This window comes from Pleurodeles waltl, chromosome 2_2 (assembly GCF_031143425.1).
Source record: "Pleurodeles waltl isolate 20211129_DDA chromosome 2_2, aPleWal1.hap1.20221129, whole genome shotgun sequence".
NCBI lineage: Eukaryota > Metazoa > Chordata > Amphibia > Caudata > Salamandridae > Pleurodeles > Pleurodeles waltl.
The window spans coordinates 934,782,139-934,803,856 of record NC_090439.1 but is presented as its reverse complement, the minus strand read 5'-3'; positions in this window follow the sequence as shown (position 1 = coordinate 934,803,856).

Below are 21,718 nucleotides of genomic sequence, written 5' to 3'. Positions count from 1 at the left end.
GTCTGAGTAGTAGGACTTACATGACAAGACAAGAGGAACAGGTATTTATGTCAAAAAATTGGATTTCAAATATGTGATTCAGTGTTAATATCCCAATCCTGCATTTCAGGCCTCTAAAATACCAGCTGCCTGACCTACTCTACGGGACATTAAGAACCTCACATGACCACTGGCAGAATTCATGGTGATAGGCGAATACAACCACGGCAGACACACAGCCATAGGTTGTTGCCATTGGCGGTTGCGGGCCAATGGCTGTGTCCACTGGCGATGACGACCTCATATGTGCTGGATGGGACTGCCATGTTCTGCAAAATCCCTTACTTGACTCTTGACACTGCTGCCAGCAAGACCTCCACTGCTGAGGTGCAGCATACCACCTGGGAGCAGATAATAGGGCCCCTGCCTTCTCACCACAGGAGTTGGGGAAGCTCGTGACCCCTGTATGGACAGCTGTATGGTGCACCAGAGGAGCAGGTAAGTGTCACCTGTGCACAGTTTTCAATGTACCTAACCATTCATTCCTTCCTCACTGGCTAGAATTTGCCCATGTGTGGCAAGTCATGTACTCATCTGCCTCTAGGGACGGTCTGTGTGCCATCAATGGGAGAGTCAATGTGCATGTATTGGTGGCCAGTGCACATGTTGACTTCAGTCACAATGTGGTGTGTGTTCGTTGTGTTCCATGATCCACCTTGTGTTGGATGGACATAACTAGTTGAGGTGACATCACAGCCATCCACTAACATTTCTTTCCTCGTGAATGTTGCATATGTGAGATTACATGTATGTTCAGGACAGCATGAACTGAGTATGCATCTTGTATGTGTCAGTTGTGAGTGATGTGAGCTATGTGTATGTTGCCACAGAGATTGATAGACTGCTGTTTGTGAGTCTTGCAATCATTGTAGCTGCCCTCCATGTTGACAAACACACCAAATGCCTGTTTGCTGGTGCCTATATGATGTACTGTTATGCATGGGGGTGACTGAAATGGAATTCCATGTATGTTCTGACTGCTCAGCCTGCAGAGACCAGGGCATTGTGCCTGTCACATGTATCTCCCAGCATAGTCTAGACTGGGGTGGGGTTTCTGTGGCCAGAATGCCTCATTCCTTTGCTCATATTGGGAATGGGTCCAGAGGTAAGTTGCTGATCTAGTCCACATGTGCATTTGGTATCTTTGTCAATGTGTGTTCCTGACAGGTCCCTTACTTCCACAGCTCTGTTGTCACCTTCATACAGGTCACATCTGTCCTTTACAGGCTCATAGAATAAATGGCAGTCCCAGACAGTGTGTTGATTCCAGGGAGACCATTATATGTGACACAGTAGCTTGGTTGCATAGCAGAAGCTGGTCAATACATGTCTTAGTTTTTTGGATGCCATCTCTATGGGATAGACACAAATGTCCAAAAGTGTGCTCTGTGGTATGGGTAGATACCACAGAACCCCAACCCCTGAAGTGGCATGAGTGTGCATTGTTTATTGCAAATGTCCACACATGGACTGGGTAAACACTTTCTATGCCCACCTTGCCAGTTCTTTCATTGTTACCCATTTGTGATTTTGGAGATTATGCTCTGGCAGTAGCCTGTAGGGAATTTATGCAGAGAGTCATCATCAAAGAATATGAATGTGTTGGTCCATTCATGCTGAAAGAAGTCTGACTTGCAACAGCCACAGGGTTGTAATGTGTCTCACAGTGGCTCACATCTCAGTCAGGTTCCTAGGGCAAGTCCCACAAGATGTAATTAACCCTGCCTATTCATTGTAGGGCATGAGCAGGGTGGTGAGTTGATCTGAAAATTAGGAAATGTATGCCTTAAGCCATCTCCATGTACTTATTGGCTTATAAGTGACACAATTGGGGAGAGTTGACAATGTGGGAAACTTAGATATTGATGTAACTGACATGTATGTGACTGAACCACTGAGATGAGACTTGTGATCATGATCTCTTGATTTGTCTTTTCCATGTATGCAGGTCAACACCCATCAAAAGAAAGGGATATGGAGAGCCATCGCCAAAAAGGTGCAGACACTGGGAGTCCACAGCTGGCAGACACCCACTGCAGAAGGAGGTGGGAGAACCTGAGACGCTGGCCCTGGTAGATCACGGAGGCCCAGCTAGGGCTGTCCTCCCAACGTGGGTGGGATGGATGTCGGACAATGACCTGCCTAATGGCCTGCATTCTGGCGGTGGCCTATCGGGATCTTGATGGGCATTTGAGGGCAGAACTGCAGCCACAGGTGGGTGAGTACAGAGCATATGTTTGCCTGTCCCATTGCCAAGTGATTGAGTGAGGTTCTGATTGTTCCCCCTGACTATTATGGATGAGCCATGTGTCACACAGTGGAGGATTGTTTGTGTTGACATGTCATGTGTTTTATACTACTGTGCCTTGCCTATTGAAGCATGGGGCTAGGGGAAATTGTAGGTGGAGTCTTCACACTATCTGCTCTGTAAAGACCACATATGTCTGTGTACATTGATCAATCAAGTCCTGATTTTTGGTGCAGTGTGTGTAATTTCTAAGCAACATACCACTACTCCTAAGTGTTTCGGTCCACAGCTAGGTAGGGGATGGATCACTGTCCTCAGCCATGTGCTTATGTAAATGTGTAGGTTGGCATCTGCCACCCAGAAACCAGTGAATGATGGTTGCTGGTGCCTCAATGCAGTCTGTAATGTGGAGGTGTCCAACATACATGTGGCAGGACTTACATTGTTCTTTGGATGCAGCTATTGATCACTACTTTCCCTTCATAAGTGGGGAATGTCCATTGACATGATTTATGTGCCATAACTGTTGCCAACCTTTCTTGTGCCTGCATGTCAGCATATGCTGAAGCTGAATTTCATGGATGATCTACCAATGTTGAGGGGATGATGTCTGTATTCCCTCACCTATTTGTGCATGCCAAACTGTTCCTGTATTAGTACATTTCAATAGGATTACATTTCATGTTGTACCACATACAGGAGTGCGTCATCACTGTTCATTGGCTGACACATTCCCACAAGCATTTTAGCGTGCTATTTGGCATGTGTTACTGCAGAAGCAATGAGCGACATTACATGTAACAATAGAGTTTAGAACCACAATATTAATTGCTTTGAGCTTGATGTGGCATCATGTTTAAAAATGCACTGCACATTTTCGAAGAATAATGTATGTGCCCTGACTGTTGGCATGCATCATGGAGTGACTTGAAGTTATGATTTAGACACATGTATTTGGGTACAGGCATACGTCCACAAACAGACATCTGGGTTTGCATGAACATGATGAGGGGTGGTGATGTGGCTTCCCATTAGGCAATATGTTGTGGGCCTCCTAGAAGTCCTATACCAACAGGTGACTGTGGTCTGCTTCATGGGGCACAGCTTTGTGGGTGATGTTGTCTCCAAATGTTTGACTGGTCATGGTGATTGCACAACTTCAGCCATCAATTGTAGTGTTGTGAGATTCTGATTTCCTGTGGGCAACTGTTGTCAGTTCAGATGGCATTTGCTATGGCACATATATGGTCCACTTAGGTGGAGTTTCTTGCTGAGGCCTACTTGACATCATTGTAATGTTTGCTAATCAAAGCTGTTGTTCAAGTGTGTTCATGGACATGTGATGACCCTGTTTATCTTTTTCTTTGCAGCATCAGCACTGACAAGCGAAGGAGATGGGGCCGAAACAAGTGGGGAAGCATCTGGCCACAGGACCTCAGGTCAAGACACTGCAGACACAGAGGGACCCATTGGGCCGGAGAGTGATGGGAGTGCCATGGGGGAGACCGGAACATCCTCATCATTAGATTCTTCCGCCAGTAGCCACTCCCAAGTGGAGGCGGATCCATTGGGGCATCCCCCTGTACCATCCTTGTCCCCCACCCCCCATTCTATCACCACCCTCACTGTTGCTCCCCAACCAGTTGGCTGTGCCCGTTCACCAAAGAGGGTGGGCATCTCCTTTGCCGCAGACATATTTGCCCTAGCCCCTGTTAGCCCTGCTGGCCTCAGTGAGGAAGCTATTTCCATTCAGGGAATGGGGACACAACTCCAGCAAACCAACACATTCCTGGATGGCATTCATGGTGCAATGGCTGGCCTACAGAGATCTTTTCAGGCTCTGGCCTCCTCACTGATGGCAGCCAGGCACCCCCTTCCTTCCGTCCCCCTCCACCTCCCTCTTCCCACACCAAGTCCCCCCTTCCCCTACCTACCCAAAGCACACAGACCGATCCGCAGACATCCACCTGAACACGCAAGAGGATTGCACTCATACACAAACAGCACAAGACACACTGGCATGCACATAAAAATCATCTACCCACAGACACAGCAACAGTCACAACTTCCCTTGACACCCCCACCATCCCCAGCATCACACACATCACATCTAGCCTACCCACAGGCACCACACCAATAGTCACTGACACACCCTACACACCCATTCAACCCACAGACACCACCCCAGCATACCTGCAGACATCCATCACAAGCACCACAGACACAACTACAGACACACAGACATCCACCACATCTACCATACCTCCAGTCACCACCCCAACCACCAGACACCCACCAAACACTGCACCCCCCAGCCCCTCTGCATCCCAGCCCCACAAGACACACAACACCCACACTCAATCACCCAACAGATGCTCACCAAACACAAGCAGACTTCCCATGAGCACACACCTACAACATAAACAATGACACAGCCTATGACCATTCCCTCAACCTCCAAATCCTGACCCCCTTCTGATGACCATCCCTGTGTCCCTAAGAGACTTTTTATGTGGAATCTGAGTTTTTCCCTGTTGCCTCCATACCCACACTAAACCCAAGAGGCCTCCACTACCCTCCCTGCAAGCACCCGTACGTCTTTCGCCCAAGAAGATGCCCACCCCTCCAAAGAAAAAGCCTAACCCTCCAAAGGCAGTGGCCATGCCTACCAAACCCAAGCCCAAACCCCACCTCCCAAATCAGGCCCCCCACTGCCAGATAATCCCCGAGGTACCTGCCTACCCCCTGGGTGCCCCTTCCTGTGGAGGTGAGATGGCAATTGGGAGTCAAGTGTAGGCACACACTGTGCTCTTATTGGTCTGAAATATGGAATGGTCAATGGCCTTTGGATGTTAAAATATTTTTTGGTTAATAAACCTAAACAGTTGGTTTTTGGAATATACATTTGTCATTCAATACCTTTTCTACCTTACTGTTGTTCCTGAGTGTCATGTGTTGTGTGGCAACAGTTGTGTGTGTTTAAGTCTGCTTGCTGCTCCATTTGCTGTTGTTTGTAGTATGTGACTTTGTGGCAATGCTGGTGTCCCCCTAGACAAGGGTATGTGTTGAGTGTTTGTATATGTGGGTGTGAATGTAATGGTGGTGTCATGGCATTGTGTTCTGTTTGTTATGGTAAGTATTTCATCTTGTGTTGTCCAATGTGAGCATGTATGCTGTGAGACTTGTCCCCTGATATGGCTTATTTATTCATCTGGTGTGTCAGCTTAAGTTTTGTTAGTGCTGATATAGAGTGTTGTCAGATATGCTAGCTTTGTTTGCACTTGATTGTGCATGTGTCCATTTAGGTGTGTTTCCCTTGAAGATAGTTCCTCTAGCGGTATGTCCCATGCAGTTGGATTTGTTTGTGCTTGTTGGTTTGCACTTACACATTGTGCAGATGCACATGTCATTTGTGCCTATTACTCCTTATCCTTGAAATAACTGTGGGCACCTTTCCTGTGTAGATGTTGTTTTATGGGCAGTTGCATAGTGATGTGAGTCTCATGCAGCCTCATTCCCTGGGTGTTTGTATTGTGTGCATGGTGCTCTTTCTCTATTTGTATATTATGCATGTCATTGTGCTTCCATTGTGCTGTGATATGTGTGTCCATTGTAGGACTGTTCAATGGAGGTGTTGTTTGTGGTCCATAACACATTGATAAGTTTGTGTGTTATATGTGACAACAGTCATTGGCTTGTTAAAATGTGAGCGTGTGTAGTTGTTTTTGTATATGTGATGTTTATGTGTTGTTGGTGAGGTTTGGGTGAATGTTGTGTAGACTTCACTGTCCCTGTTGCAGAGATGTGTGGCTATGTTGTTTTTGTCGAGTGTTGTGATGCAGTTTGATTGAGTTGCCCAAAGGGGGCATTTTGTGACGGAGAATGTGTCCGTCTTGGTGTATGTTTCAGACTGTGAACAGGATGTGATGTGTAGTTGGTGCCAATGGCGTGGCCCCGTATGATGTGTACAAAGGCGATACCATCTGTTATTGAGGGTTCTGATACAGATAGATGTGTGTACTTATGGTCAGTGGCGTCCACAGCGGTGTTGGTTTCGTGAACCTTAAAGGACCATCAGCAGTGGCAGGACATGCGCGATGGGCTCCATGGCAGCATCGGATGAGTGAGACTGCCTGCAGGTGTGTCTCTTCCTTTATACTGTCCATTTGCTAAAATGTAGTGGTTGACCCGCTGCAGTCATATTGGTGGTGTCAACCTCATAATGTGACCGGCGCAAACACAGGCTCTGCTGGCCTGTTTGTGTTTCCTCGTGACCGTGGCAGTCTGTACTGCCTGGCGGTGCTAGCAGAATCACAGGGTCTGTGAACCAGCATTACTCGTAATACGGCAGTCCAACTGCCAATCTGATGGACCATCATCATTGCCATGGTGGTCCAAGGACCACGAAACTAGCAATGAGGCCCTTAATCTTTAAAAACTCATATCTTTGTCCATGTTGGATTTTTGTTGTTTTGGTCTGGTTTTATTCAGATAAATATTGGCTATTTTTCTAAACTGGTATGGAGTACCTTTGTGGTGTTTTCACTGTGTGTGTGTGTGTCTGTGTGTGTGTATGTGTGTACAAATACTTTACACGTTGCCTCTGAGATAAGCTGGAATGCTCATGCCAAACTACAAAGGAGGTGAGCATGTATTATCTTAGGTGTGTGGCTCCCTTAACCTGAGTAGAGTGAAGGTCCCTTCTTGGACTGGGTGTAAACCACTGTCAAATAGAGACCCCATTTCTAACACTCCCCCTCGCTCTCCATGTCTGTGTACCTCCATACCTGATCCTCCTATGTGTATCTGTCCACATCTTTCTTGATTTTTGTATGTTTCTCTGACACATACTCATTGTGTGGGACTGCCCTTCGCATTTCTATTCCTCATGCTCTACGGTTACTTGCCATCTGTTGCTCTTACCACAGTTCATGTAAGAGGTTCTATTTGGATGTTGCTGCTGGATGCATCATGCTACAATTCTCAAAATGTTGTAGGTGTTAAGGATGGAGATGTGTTCTCCCCCTTGTCATCTCACTTAGATTCAATCATGATGAAAGTGTATGAAGAAGAGTGTAAAAAGGGCATAGACAAGTCATACCATACGGCTCCCCTTCCACCTTTCTCTTCTTCATTGTAAGGCATGTTTACTTGTTTACATTGCTAAGCGACTCCAATATAGATCGAGTGACATGCATCAAAGACATTAATGTGTTTCAGTGTTGCTGGTCATGGATCATTTTGTTATTTGTGGTCTAATACATAAAGAAGTACTGCCACATAAGACCAAAGGTTTTGCTGAGCATTTACTGCATATGTTACATACAGTATGTCATTGCACTAGCAGCAAACCTCTTATAGGCCCCTGGTGTTAATTTGGTGCAGTCTACCTTCTCTATATAGTGACAATAATGAGCCTATCTGCATGAAGCAGCTGTGTCATGGATGTTCAGGTGTATGTAGCTGTTTATTACACAAACTGGTATGAAATATTCAACTAAAGTTGAAAGATGTCATAATCTACACCTAAAAGGCTCTATCTCTGTTAAATATTGATTCCCTTTACCTGAAATTCCAACCTTCTTGATTGTAACCTTTCTGAGAATATCTGTTGTAGTCTCACTTGAGTTGAATATCAATTGTATAACAAGTTGTATTTTAGTTTATTTTTGCATAGGTTGGGAAAATGTTCTTTTGTCTATTCAATATCTCTCTTATTTGCATGACCATCTTCTTTCCCAGTTCATGTTACCATTGTTTTATATATACTGTGGAATGTGAGTGATGGAACATATTAATATAATCATTAATTTGTTAATAATTACTGAGTTGAGACGCTAGTGGTTGCCCATTGTATTAGGTGTCTGGAATACAACAATCCTTTAGCCACCCCTTTAATTTATGGTACTCTTTAAAGTAGGAGCCTGAGAAGCAATTAATTCAAGTTCTAAGCTTATATTATAATTGCTTATGTAAAATCATTTCATTAAATCTTTGATGACTAAGTTGTCCAGTGTAGGGTATCTCACGACTTTGTATGCCTCAAATATCCCTTTTCTATCACCCTGCTAAACTGCACACAATAATGCATCAGTGTATATGTTACAGGAGGTTATTAAACCAAGTTTTGTGCATATTCAAAGTGAAATGGCTAAATCAAATCTGAAAATGCAAATACCAAATAGGGATCTTCTAAGATTATGTTCAAAGCATTCACAAACTGTGAACAGTCCCAAAACCAACATATGTACCTGCCAATTACCATTCGATGGAGGCAGAGGGTAACCAGGTGCAAAGTACTGCAATATGGCCTAAAGGAAACAGGAGCCTTGAAAAATCACACCCCAGAATATCATGGAGACTCTTATGTGTGAATGGCACGCTTGGTGTAACATGTCCCCCAGTCAATCCTTATTCAAAAGTATGGAGAGCATATTGTTTCAGCAAATCAAATAAATATTGCTGATGATTATCTTGGAAGCATTACCCCTCAAAATACCAATGTATGAATAACATGCAACTCATATACACTTTATACTTGACTAGCACACCTTATCACACCCCACACATACAGGGAGGAAATGGAGGCATTGCACTAATCAATGTGGTAGGAGTGACTGGTGGCATACCGAAGGCACACCGCACTACTTAGATTAAGGCTATTGGATTAAATATTAATGTACAAGTATGTTTCCTTTGAATTATCATTAGGTAAAACACCAGGCTTAAATGATTTACCAATTAAATGTTATGACACTCATGCCTCGCAAATAGCCCTGAAGATAGCTGAACTGTATACCCCTATCAAAACAGATAGATTACCTTCATCACTTAGGGAAGCACTCAAAGAGTCGCAGAGTAAACCTGGCAGAGACCCACTCAAAGTGTCATGCTATAGGCCCTTGTAAGTAGTAAGGGCCTCTTTTCAAGTGTGGCATTCCGAGGACCATCACACTTGCATTGACGGTCGGACCGCCTGTAGGAGGCTGACCCTCTATTTTACCATACAAAGCTAGGCACACTGTACAGGGGATCCAGGCAACCACATATTGGTTTACAGAGGTAAAAACTAGACCGCCTCTCTAATTTTTATGGTAGCTTTGTCGAGCAGTTAGACTAACCTAGGAGAAGTGCAAAGCATTTGTTGTACACACAGTGCCAATAAATGAGACCACACACTCAAAAGAATAACTTGAGATCAATCTACAAAAATACTCCAGATTGTGATATACATTTTTAAAACATTGTCATTAAAATTGGGTAAGTACTTTTTAAGTTATGAATTTTTGAAGTTTTATTAAAAATAGTCTTTTTGTGCGTAATTACGCACCACAGGAATAAAAGGAGAAAATAACTTAAAAATGCATATAAAATCAGATAGTGTGATTAACAATGTCTCCTCTTTCTGGTATCTTGAGGTTAGCGGTGGGTACTATGTACCAGTTGGAGAAGTTTGGGTGGCTCCCAGTTCCAGCGGGAGCAGCTGCAGAAATGTGTTGGAGCTGGTGCCAGGCCACTATGGAAGACCACTTGGAAAAGCACTGCACAAGTAGACTTAAATGTGAGCGTGGTGGGTCCCCTTGGAAATTCGATGTTGCAAGGGGTGGGGGACACAGTTAGGGCACAGCTGGATCCTTGCTGCAGGGCACAGGGCTATCAGGTTGGGAGCGAATCAGTGAACCAGGAGCTGTGCTCAAAGGTGCCCTTGGAAGTAGGAGGTAAGTCACTTTGAGGGTCACTTGCAGGTCAGCAGGGGCACTCTGGTCGGAGGTCCAAGTGGCTCCTGAAGTCCCTCAACTGGGGCTTTTTCCTGTTCCTTTTTCAGTCCAGACGAGACAGTCTTTCTGAGTGTCTGATGTGAGGTGACCAGTACCTAGGGCTGTTTCACGGTCTGGCCACTGGAGGTTACAGTGTCATCAAACTTGCACACTGGCAGGGTTTGTCCTCATGGTCTGACAGACATACTTTGGTCTGGCAGCAGCATCTGGTTCCTTGGTCAGCAGCTGGATAGTGAAGTGGCCTTCACTAGGTCTTTGCTTACTTGATGGTGTGGAGTGATGCCTTCACTCTGGAGGGAGATCTTTGGCAACTTGTGAAGAGTGGAGGCCCTCTGGGGGTTTAAACAGTCCATCCTATGTCCAAGCAACCCCTCAGTGGCATTTGTTGAGACCTGGGTGCAGCAGGCAGGGTTTGGAGCCTTTTCTTGGTGCAGCAGGACTTCAGTTCTCAAACCTTGGGTCTTCTTTGATGTTGGTCTTTGTTTGCCCTTGGAATCTGATTTCTTGGTCTAGGAATGATCACTAAATACTATATTAAGTGGGTGTTTTAGGGGTACCTAGTAGTGACCAATTGGTCATCTATCCTAGGTTGGCTACACACACTAAGTGACAACTTCCTGTGGGCAGAGGTCACATCTCTACACCTAGTTGGCTCTTTTCCTTCCAAGAAAGATGGAGGAAAATGAAATGGAGAGGTTACCTTGCATCCAACACATTAGGGGTAATGTAAGCCAGGATTGACCACTCCTCCTGTCCTTTGTTTGGCTTTCTGCTGTTGCTCCCGCCAAAAGCAGGGGTTTGCAATGCAGGCGGCCATCTGCTGCAAGCAGCAGAACTTGGGGTCAAGTTTCAAGGACAGTGAGTCTTTTGAAGCTCGCAAGCAGGGCAGTGCACATTCCAGAGGGAGGGGGTGTTACCAGGAAGTGCTTTGTTCTGAGTCCCAGAGAGCAGGATCTCTCTCCTCAGGGGCCCAGAATCTTGTCTGGTGGTGGGAGGCTGGTTGTGACCGGCCAACAACCATGCCAGGGTAATTAGCTTTTGCAGGGCGCACCTCTATGATGACCCTGGGTACATTTTGTAAGAAATTCAAATTGTGTACCTGTTTGGATTTATCATTCTAAGAAGTGTAGTACCAAACAACCCAGGGTTTAGGGTAGCCAACATGCAGCTGTGAAACCTGTTCTGACTAGTGTCCAGCACATGCATTAAATGGCTGCCCTGTTCACTTGCTTTGTCCCAGTTTTGGCAAGGATTGCTCATGCATCTATGCCCACACATGTCATGTAGTGCACCCAGCCTTAGGGCTGGAAGGTCTGCCAGATGGGGACTTACGTTTAGTGCATGAAGTGTGTAGTGGACAGGCTGTGTGCCATGCTGAGTTTGTCTTTTGCCATAGCATCAGAACAATCAGCCTGCAATGGCAATCTTGGGTGATTCTAGATGCATGGCCCTAGAAGGTAGCACAATTTGTGCTGCTGCCCTTAGGGGCCTACCCTTAGTACGCCATGCCCTGGGTACCTAAGCACCACTTGCTAGGGACGTATAGTAGCAGCTAAAGGAGTTGCCAACTGTGCCAATGCCTCATAACAGTTTTAGGGAAAGAGATTTGTTCCAGGGATCCCAGGGATCCTGGTTACAAGGGGCACTGGGCACTAACAACTTTGAGACTACATCAAATACCAGGCAAAATGTGGGAGTTACCCATGACAAAAGAAGTCTTTTCTCACACCATCACACTCCTGTCAGTCTGACCTCCCAATTACAACCCTGGTGGGTGGGACCCCCCAAGGGACATTGGCCCTCATTCTGACCCTGGCGGTCGGTGATAATGCGGCGGCCAAGCCGCCAACAGGCCGGCGGTCCAAAATATGCAATTCTGACCCTGGCGGGAACCGCCAACACAGCCCGCCGCATTAACACTCCGCCCGCCACGGCGGAACAAACAAACAGCGCGGCGGTCCCCGCCAACAGCCAGGCGGCAGACAATGTACCGCCCACCCTATCAGGACCCACCAATCCGCCACCTTTTCCGGGGCGGGAGCACCGCCGATAAAAACACGGCGGAAACAGACTACGAACGGGAAAACGCTCACCTGTACGCACTCCACGCGAGATTCCAGCAGTATGGAACCCGAGTTGCAGGTCATCCCCGCACTCCTATACCTGCTCCTGTACCAGGAGCACGCCCGGCGGCGCGGAAGACATCGGTGAGTACTGCACCTACGACACAGGGGAGGGAAAAGAGTACCGGCACACACCCACCCACCCACACCCACTACAACACACACATCAATGCATTCCCACAGATCACTGTCACAACCCACAAACCCCCCCCTCCGAAATAATGCAAAGACCAAAAGAAGAGATCATAAACGGGCAGATATATTGAAATATGGACACCAGTAATCCCAATAAATAAATAAACTATGTACAAAATATATACAGCTACTAAATGTAGTCCAACCACTGTCCGTGGACCACAGGGGTCCTGTGCAAAGGGGCAAGGCCCAGTCCCACGACAAGAACTCCACGGAGAGAACACTGCAGGGGCATCAGAAAGAAAATAGGACAGGCACCTCAGGGGGAAGGGAAGGGGGGGCACCTCAGCCACTTGAGTACACGACGCCAGATCCACGAGGGGACTCCATGACCACTGGCCCATCCTGGGGAGAGCAAAGCCACAGTCCATACAGTCCATACAGTGGGTGGCCTGCCCACTGGGCCATCCTGGGGAGAGCAAAGCCACAGTACATACAGTCCATACAGTGGGTGGCCTGCCCACTGGGCCATCCTGGGGAGAGCAAAGCCACAGTCCATACAGTCCATAACAGACTCCACTGCCACTGGAGGAGGCATGTTGGCCAGAGGACATCCTGCAGCCCTGCCCGAGACAGATCCTGCCCTGCCACGTCTGCCAAAGGGCCAGCGGTTCTTGCCTTGAAGGGCCCAGTTCAGCGCTTCTTGCCTTGAAGGGCCCAGTTCAGCGCTTCTTGCCTTGAAGGGCCCAGTTCAGCGGGTCTTGCCTTGAAGGGCCCAGTTCAGCGGTTCTTGAGACGGCGGTCCCCAGCGGAGCGGTGCTTGAGACGGTGGGGCCCAGTTCAGCGGTGCTTGAGACGGCGGGGCCCAGTTCAGCGGTGCTTGAGACGGCGGTCCCCAGCGGAGCGGTGCTTGAGACGGCGGGGCCCAGTTCAGCGGTGCTTGAGACGGCGGGGCCCAGTTCAGCGGTTCTTGAGACGGCGGTCCCCAGCGGAGCGGTGCTGGAGACGGCGGGGCCCAGTTCAGCGGTGCTTGAGACGGCGGGGCCCAGTTCAGCGGTGCTTGAGACGGCGGTCCCCAGCGGAGCGGTGCTTGAGACGGCGGGGCCCAGTTCAGCGGTGCTTGAGACGGCGGGGCCCAGTTCAGCGGTTCTTGAGACGGCGGTCCCCAGCGGAGCGGTGCTGGAGACGGCGGGGCCCAGTTCAGCGGTTCTTGAGACGGCGGTCCCCAGCGGAGCGGTGCTGGAGACGGCGGGGCCCAGTTCAGCGGTGCTTGAGACGGCGGGGCCCAGTTCAGCGGTGCTTGAGACGGCGGGGCCCAGTTCAGCGGTTCTTGAGACGGCGGGGCCCAGTTCAGCGGTTCTTGAGACGGCGGCCGGTCTATGGCCAACTGCTCATTGCCTGGTGGTGCCCTCCTGGGCAGCGGGGATGGTGCTCCTTCAATGCCCACCTGGGCTGTGGGTGGTGGGGCCCTCCTGGCCAGCTGGGCTGGGTCCTCCCTGGCCAGCGGCTATGGGGGTGGTGGGCTCCTCCTGGGCAGCAGGCCTGCAGCCTGACCTCTCCTACTTGCTGCCCTTGCCCTCCTTAGTCGGGAATCTGTGGCCCTTTCCTCCCTTTGGAGCTGTGGCTGGTGACTGTGTCTGGGTGGTGTCCGGGGGGGATGTAGAAGCCGGGCTCCTGCGGCGCCCCTTCCGCCTTCTGCTCCTCTTCCCAGGGGGTGGGCTGGCTGTCCCCTTGCTGCTGGGCGAAGATCCAGACATGCGGGCTGGTGGGCTCCAATACCCCTGCACCCTTGTCAAGGGGGCTGCAGGGCTGGTGGTGGCTGAGGTGCTCTTCTTACCCCGACGAGAAGGAGGGGGGGGCTCAGGGTCAGGAAAGAAGTTAGCAGTGGCGAGGAAGAGTTTCTTGGGACAATGGAGAGTGGTAGGTACAGTGGGAATGGGAGTGGAGGGAGAGGATGTGGTTGTAGGTGAGTCACGTTTGCTGTCTTTGGGTGCAGGTGCAGGAGGGATAGGCTGTCGTGAGGTGGATGGCTGTTGGGTGGGTGGGTGGCTGCGTTTGTGTGGTGTGGAAGAGGGGGTGACAGACACAGTGGGAGAGGACACAGGGGACGTGTAAATGGCAGTGGGGGTGGTGACTGCACGTGTGCGGACTGGACTGGAGGGTGTGCTGGTGATGGAAACACTGGCTGATGGTGAGGTGAATGGAGGTGTGAGTGTAGACGTCACAGGGAGGGAGGAGGGATACGAGGAGGTGGGGGTCACAGAGGTGGTAGTGACTGTTGGCATGTCTGCATCGGAATGTTGCGTGTGTGAATGTCTGCGTGATCTGTGGTGCTTATGTTTGGATGAGCTTCTCTTGGGTGTTGAGGTGTGTGCAGGCTGGTCTGATGGTGTGGGTGGGACAGGCAGAGGAACAGGAGACTGGGAGGAGGGAGTTAGTAGAGGGAGGCAGGAGACAGGGACAATGGCTGCCGTCAGTGCTGAGGCCAGAGCCTGGAACGATCGCTGATGGGCAGCCTGACCCGAATGAATGCTCTCCAGGTACGCATTGCTGCGATGAACCTCCCTCTCCACCCCCTGGATGGCATTCAAAAGGGTAGTCTGCCCAACAATGAGCGTCCTCACGAGGTCAATGAGCTCCGCACTGAGGGCAGCGGGGGTAACAGGGGCAGGACCTGAGGTGCCTGGGGCGAAGGAGATGCCCGGCTTCCTGGCAGAGCGGGCAAGGGGCGAACGCTGAGGGGCTGCTGGGAGGGCGGAGATGGTGCGCTGGGTGGCGGCTGTACCTGTAATGGCGGGGGGCACGGATGGTGCCACCCCCGCAAGGGAGCTCCCTTCCGAGGACGTGTCCGTGTCGCTGCAGGGTCCAGTCGTCCCCGTTGTGGAGCTCCCCTCGCCCTCCGTCTCACTGGTCCAGTCAGACTCTGTGGCATGGCCCTCCTGGGCCATGTGAGATGCAGCTCCCTCCTGCCCCGATGCCACTTCTCCTCCGCCTGATGATGCTGATGCACACAAGCACAGAAAGACAAACAAAAAGGGGGGGGGAGAGAGAAATAAAGGGATATTGAGTACATGGATCTCCGGTACAGTTAGCGGACATGACAGACACAGATGCCCCCTGCACTAAGTTGCGCACTTGGGGTCCGCTACGCATTCCGTGGAACATGCCCTACACGCCTAGAGTTGACAACTGCACCCATGGATGACACGGCCCAGGGATGGCTGTACTGACACACTACTGAGGGTGGGGGCTGGGGACACAGGGGCTTACGGGGGTGCCCAGCCTACAGATATCGCCCTGGCCTAGGGGGACCCACAGCCCTCCTCCCCCACCCAGACACCTCCACTGCGCGACAACAGAGTAGATAATGCTTGGACTCACCCCCTTGTGTCTGCTGTGCTGCCCTCACGCGCCCATCCAAATCAGGGTAGGCCACCGCCAGGATCCGGAACATCATGGGGGTCAGTTGACGGCAGGCACCCCGCCTACGTTGGGAGGCCATCCCCAGCAGAGACTCAGCGGTCTTCTTGGTCCCGCGGCGGATGTCCTCCCACCTCTTGCGGCAGTGGGTGCCCCGTCGATGGTGGACCCCCAGGGTCCGGACTTCCTTGGCGATGGAACGCCAAATCCCGATCTTCTCATGGGCGCGGACCTATGTGACACGTACAGGGAGGGAGAAATACCACGTTCAAGTTTGTCTGCATTTTCGTTGCCAGTGGCCCAACGCCCCCCATCCCCGCCAGGCCCCCCGCCATGCCCAACATGCCCCCCATCCCCGCCAGGCCCCCCGCCATGCCCCCCGCCATGCCCAACATGCCCCCCATCCCCGCCAGGCCCCCCGCCATGCCCCCCGCCAGGCCCAACATGCCCCCCATCCCCGCCAGGCCCCCCGCCATGCCCCCCGCCAGGCCCAACATGCCCCCCATCCCCGCCAGGCCCCCCGCCAGGCCCAACATTCCCCCATCCCCGCCAGGCCCCCCGCCAGGCCCCCCGCCAGGCCCAACATGCCCCCCATCCCCGCCAGGCCCCCCGCCATGCCCCCCGCCAGGCCCAACATGCCCCCCATCCCCGCCAGGCCCCCCGCCATGCCCCCCGCCAGGCCCAACATGCCCCCCATCCCCGCCAGGCCCCCGCCATGCCCCCCGCCAGCCCCAACATGCCCCCCATCCCCGCCAGGCCCCCCGCCATGCCCCCCGCCAGCCCCAACATGCCCCCCATCCCCGCCAGGCCCCCCGCCATGCCCCCCGCCAGGCCCAACATGCCCCCCATCCCCGCCATGCCCCCCGCCAGGCCCAACATGCCCCCCATCCCCGGCAGGCCCCCCGCCATGCCCCCCGCCAGCCCCAACATGCCCCCCATCCCCGCCAGGCCCCCCGCCATGCCCCCCGCCAGGCCCAACATGCCCCCCCATCCCCGCCAGGCCCCCCACCAGGCCCCCAAGCCAGCCAGTGGCCCCAAATCCATATTGAATTAAACTCACTTGTTGGTCTGGAGGACCGTAGAGTAGCGCATACTGGGGGAGGACCCCATCCACAAGTTTCTCCAACTCCTCTCCAGTGAAGGCAGGGGCCCTTTCCCCAGTCGCAGCAGCCATTGTCCCTTCCAGACCGAGGTCACAGCAACACTTGCAGTATAGGTCCTCTCCTGTGAAAGTTCAAGTCCCAAGTGGATAAGTAGATAGAAAATGGCGGTCACGTCCGCGGCGGTGCGTACCGCGGCGGTGCGTACCGCCACCGCCGGCGCCCTTCGCCATTGGCTCCTGAAACCCATAGGCTTCAATGTTAACCAATGCGGCTTCGCGCCGCGGTCTTCGACCGCTGACCGCCGCGGTGTGCCACGCCAGCGCATTCACCTCACATCCCATTGTCACACTTCACAGGTCAGGCAGCCGCCATTTTGAGGGTCCACATGGCTCAATTTCAACTGCGTCACACAGGCCTAGGCCTTGCATAGCCACTCAGACACGCCATTCACTGCATAGAGAATCGTTTACTGTGCTAGCTGTGAGTACGTACCTGTGGGTTGCTTGACTGTGTGCTCCATGTTGTCCTTCCTAGGCACCGTCCGCTGGGTTTGGCGAGGAGACGGATGAATCCTCGCGTGTACCGACCGCTGGTGGACCTGTCGACAATGGAAGAACGCCACATTATCCTGACCTACCGTCTTGACCGTGCCACTATACATGAACTGTGTGCCCAGCTGGAGCCCGACCTGATGTCCCCCATCCGCCAACCCACAGGGATTCCCCCTCTGGTGCAGGTCCTGTCAGTACTCCATTTCTTGGCAAGTGGGTCATTTCAGACAACAGTGGGAATTGCTTCTGGGATGTCTCAGCCCATGTTTTCGAAGGTGTTATCCAGAGTGTTGTCTGCCCTGATGAAATACGTGAGGAGCTACATCATTTTCCCTGAGGTGGGCGAATTGGCTACAGTGAAGGGTGATTTCTACACCCTTGGACATATTCCCAACGTCATTGGTGCCATTGATGGGACCCATGTGGCTTTGGTTCCCCCAAGAGACAGGGAGCAGGTGTACAGGAACAGAAAGAGTTACCATTCCATGAACATCCAGGTGGTGTGTTTGGCTGACCAGTACATCTCGCATGTAAATGCCAAATTCCCAGGGTCAGTGCATGACGCCTACATCCTGAGGAATAGCAGCATCCCTTACGTGATGGAACAGCTAGAGAGACACCGTGTATGGCTATTGGGGGACTCTGGGTACCCCAACCTGTCGTGGCTACTGACCCCAGTAAGGAATCCCCGGACCAGGGCAGAGGAACGGTACAATGAGGCCCATGGGCGTACTAGGAGGGTGATCAAATGCACCTTTGGCCTCCTAAAGGCCAGGTTTAGGTGCCTGCATATGACAGGTGGATCCCTAATGTACTCACCTAAGAAGGTGTGTCACATCATCGTGGCCTGCTGCATGCTTCACAACCTGGCTTTGCGCCGCCAGGTGCCTTTCCTGCAGGAGGATGGTCGAGACGGTGGTGTTGTGGCAGCGGTGGAACCTGTGGAGAGTGACGAGGAGGAAGACGACGGGGCTGAAACAGACAACAGGGACAGAATCATTGAACAGTACTTCCAATAGGACACAGGTAACAATTCAAAGATAATTTAGTAAATCTGAACTACTCTCCTGCATCTCTGCTGCCTGTCTATTTGCCCCAGTGTATGATGACTGAGTTGTGGCTTTTCCCTCCCACTACAAGTCCTGTGCTTCGTTTCCCCATGGACTACAGCTTTGTGGCAGCTGTTTGTTGACTTCACTATGTACAAGGACATATTTGCACTGTCATGTCAATTACAATATTTTGAAATCACAGCCAGACTCCAGATAGTTTTGTGCAAAATAGGTGTTTATTTCAGTGCTCAAAATGGGATGGGTGGTTTCAAGTGGGTGGGGGCTATGGTGAAGGAATGTCCATGGCAGAGTCCAGAGTAACAGTCACACAGGTGCATTGTCCAGAGGCCTGTGGAGAGATGGAGCATGGGCAGTTCAAGGATGGACAGGGTGACAATGTGGGACAGTGGGATGACATCAGGTGGTATCCTTTGCTGGCGGGGTCTTGACATCCTACTCTGTCTTCTTGCGAGATCTCAGGGCCCTCTTGCGGGGTGGTTCTTCTCCTGCAGGAGGTGGGGGTCTGGTGGGCTGCTGTTGTGCGGGGGCCTCCTGTCCACTAGCGCCGGCGGAGGTGGTTGGCTGTTCTTGGTCCAGGCTAGTGGCAGGGGCCCTTTGTTGTTGTTGAGTGTCCGTCCTGGTGTTGATGAGGTCCTGCAGCAGCCCTACCATGGTAACCAGGGTGGAGGTGAGGGCTCTGATGTCCTCCCTGTACCCCCGATAGTGTTCCTCCTGCAGTACCTGGATCTCCTGGAACCGGGCCAGTACCGTCGCCATCGTCTCCTGGGAGCGGTTGTATGCTCCCATGATGGTGGTGAGGGCCTCGTGGAGAGTGGGTTCCCTGGGCCCGTCCCCCCCCTGTCGCACAGCTGCCCTCCGAGTTGCCCTGTTTCCCTGGGCCTCTGCCCCCTGGCCGGTGTGCCCACTACCACTGCCCCCAGGTCCCTGTTGTTGTTGGGGTGGTGGGTTATCCTGGGTGCCCTGTAGTGGTAGACACACCGCAGATTGACGCGCCCTGGAGACAGAGGCATGGGCCCGCTGGGTGGGAGCTGTGCTGGTGTTCCCAGAGGGGTTTGGGTCTGTAGTGGCCTGTGCCTGTGTGAGGGGAACCGACTGTCCAGAGGTCCCCGATGGTCCGGGCTGGTCATCAGTGTCCAGGTCGACAGAGCTGCTGTCATCGCTGACGGCCTCTTGGGTGGGGGGTGTGGAGAATTCTGGGCCCTCCGCGGCGGTGTGTTGACGGTCGGGTCCTGCAGGGGTATAGAGGTATGGTTATAGTTTCAATGTGTGGCATATGGGTGTATCTGTGGGTTCCCGTGTCCCCAAGTGATGGCATTCGTGTGTGGGGGCTTTGGTGAGGGTGGCTTGTGGGGGGGATGTGTATATGCATTGGGCATGCTTTGGTGATGGGTGTCCATGCTTAGTGGACGCATGCAGGCCTAGGTTTTGGGATGTGTGGGTTGTGATGGTGAGACATTGGCAGGGAATAGGTGTGCTGGGGGTGGGGGTGAGGATGGTGGTGGGGGTGAGGATGGTGGTGGGGGTGAGGGTGGGGGTGAGGATGGGGGTGGGGGTGAGGGTGGGGTTCGAGGATGGGGGTGAGGGTTGGGGTATGATTTGGCATGCAGGTGGGGGGGAAGCAGTAGTGAAGCTTCAACTTACCAGTATCCATTCCTCCGCCGACTCCTGCGAGGCCGTCAGGATGCAGGATGTTCAAGACTTCCTCCTCCCATGTTGTAAATTGTGGGGGTTGAGGTGGGGGTCCTCCGCCAGTCTTCTGCACGGCGATGTTGTGCCTGGATACCATGGAACGCACCTTCCCCCGTAGGTCGTTCCATCGCTTCCTGATGTCTTCCCGATTTCTGGGGTGCTGTCCCACAGCGTTGACCCTGTCGACAATCCTCTGCCATAGCTCCGTCCTCCGGGCAATGCTGGTGTATTGGATCTGTGTGCCGAACAGCTGGGGCTCTACCCGAACGATTTCCTCCACCATGACCCTGAGTTCTTCGTCTGAGAAGCGGGGGTGTCTTTGGGGTGCCATGGGGTGGTGTGTATGATGTGTGGGGTGGAGTATGTGTAGTTAAGTGTGTTGAGTGTGGTGGTGTGTGTTGTTTTGTGTGTGGATATTGTGTGGGTGATGGTGTTGAGTGGCTGTGGCTGCTAGTTTGTGGATGGTGGTGTCTCGCTCTGGCCTTCTTTCTGAATTTTTGGTCGTAGGGGTTTGTGGGTGATGTGGGTGTGTGTTTTATATTGTATTGTGTGTGTGGGAGTGGTGTGTGTATGTGTATCAGGTGTGTGGAATTCAAATCGGCCAATGTGGCTGAGTTTTGTTCGTTTGTGTGTATTCTGACCGCGGCGGTGTGTCCCGCCAATGGAAAACTGCGTTTGAAAGACCGCCGCGTGGATTCGTGGGTCGTAATGGCATGGGCGTATTTCTGTTGGCGTGACGGTGGAGGTTTTGTCACCTCCACTTTTCCGCCGACCGCTGGTCTGGCGGTCTGTTGTGGCTGTCGGATTTTCGGAGGTTTGGCTGCTGCGGGTCAGAATGACCGTGGCGGGTTTCCGCGACCGCGGCGGGATTATGGAGGATTTCTGACCGGCGGTAGGCGCCTTTTACCGCCGAGGTCAGAATTACCACCATAGTTCCCGACAGCATGACGGCGATCAGAGTTGTACTCAGGCAGGGCAGCACTGAACTCAGTGCTGCCTGACTGATTACTACTCCCCTCACTGCCAGCCTTTCCATGGTGGTTTCGCTGACATGAAAGGATGGTGGTGAGGATATGCTGGAAGCCCCCCTGCCCAGCACCATCAGAATGCACACTGTCTGCTTTGAAGATAGTACTCCCTCTGTGGGTGCTGGTCGGCGCCCTCTGTGCTACGAGATAGCACTCGGATCTTTGAAGGGAGTAGAGTGCTATCTCGTAGCACTGTTTCTGCCCATTTGACCAGAGGGAATGCTCTATTGCAATGTTCCCCCTGGTCAGACAGGCAGGAACATTGTAATAGTGCAGTGGGGGACGTCACCACCAAACTTGTAAATAGTTCATACTTAACGATTATAAGATAATGCGCATAACTCATGTAACAAAACTAGTTTCTAGGGCTCAATATGTTGATTCATTTGGAACAGAATGGATTTATCAACAGCAGAAGTACATTTCTTAACATAAGACATTTATACCAAGTGAAGGAGGGTGCCTTAGCGTAATGGCCTCATGCAGCTTTGGCCATTTGACCCTATTGGCGGTGTGTCAGCCAACGGCCGA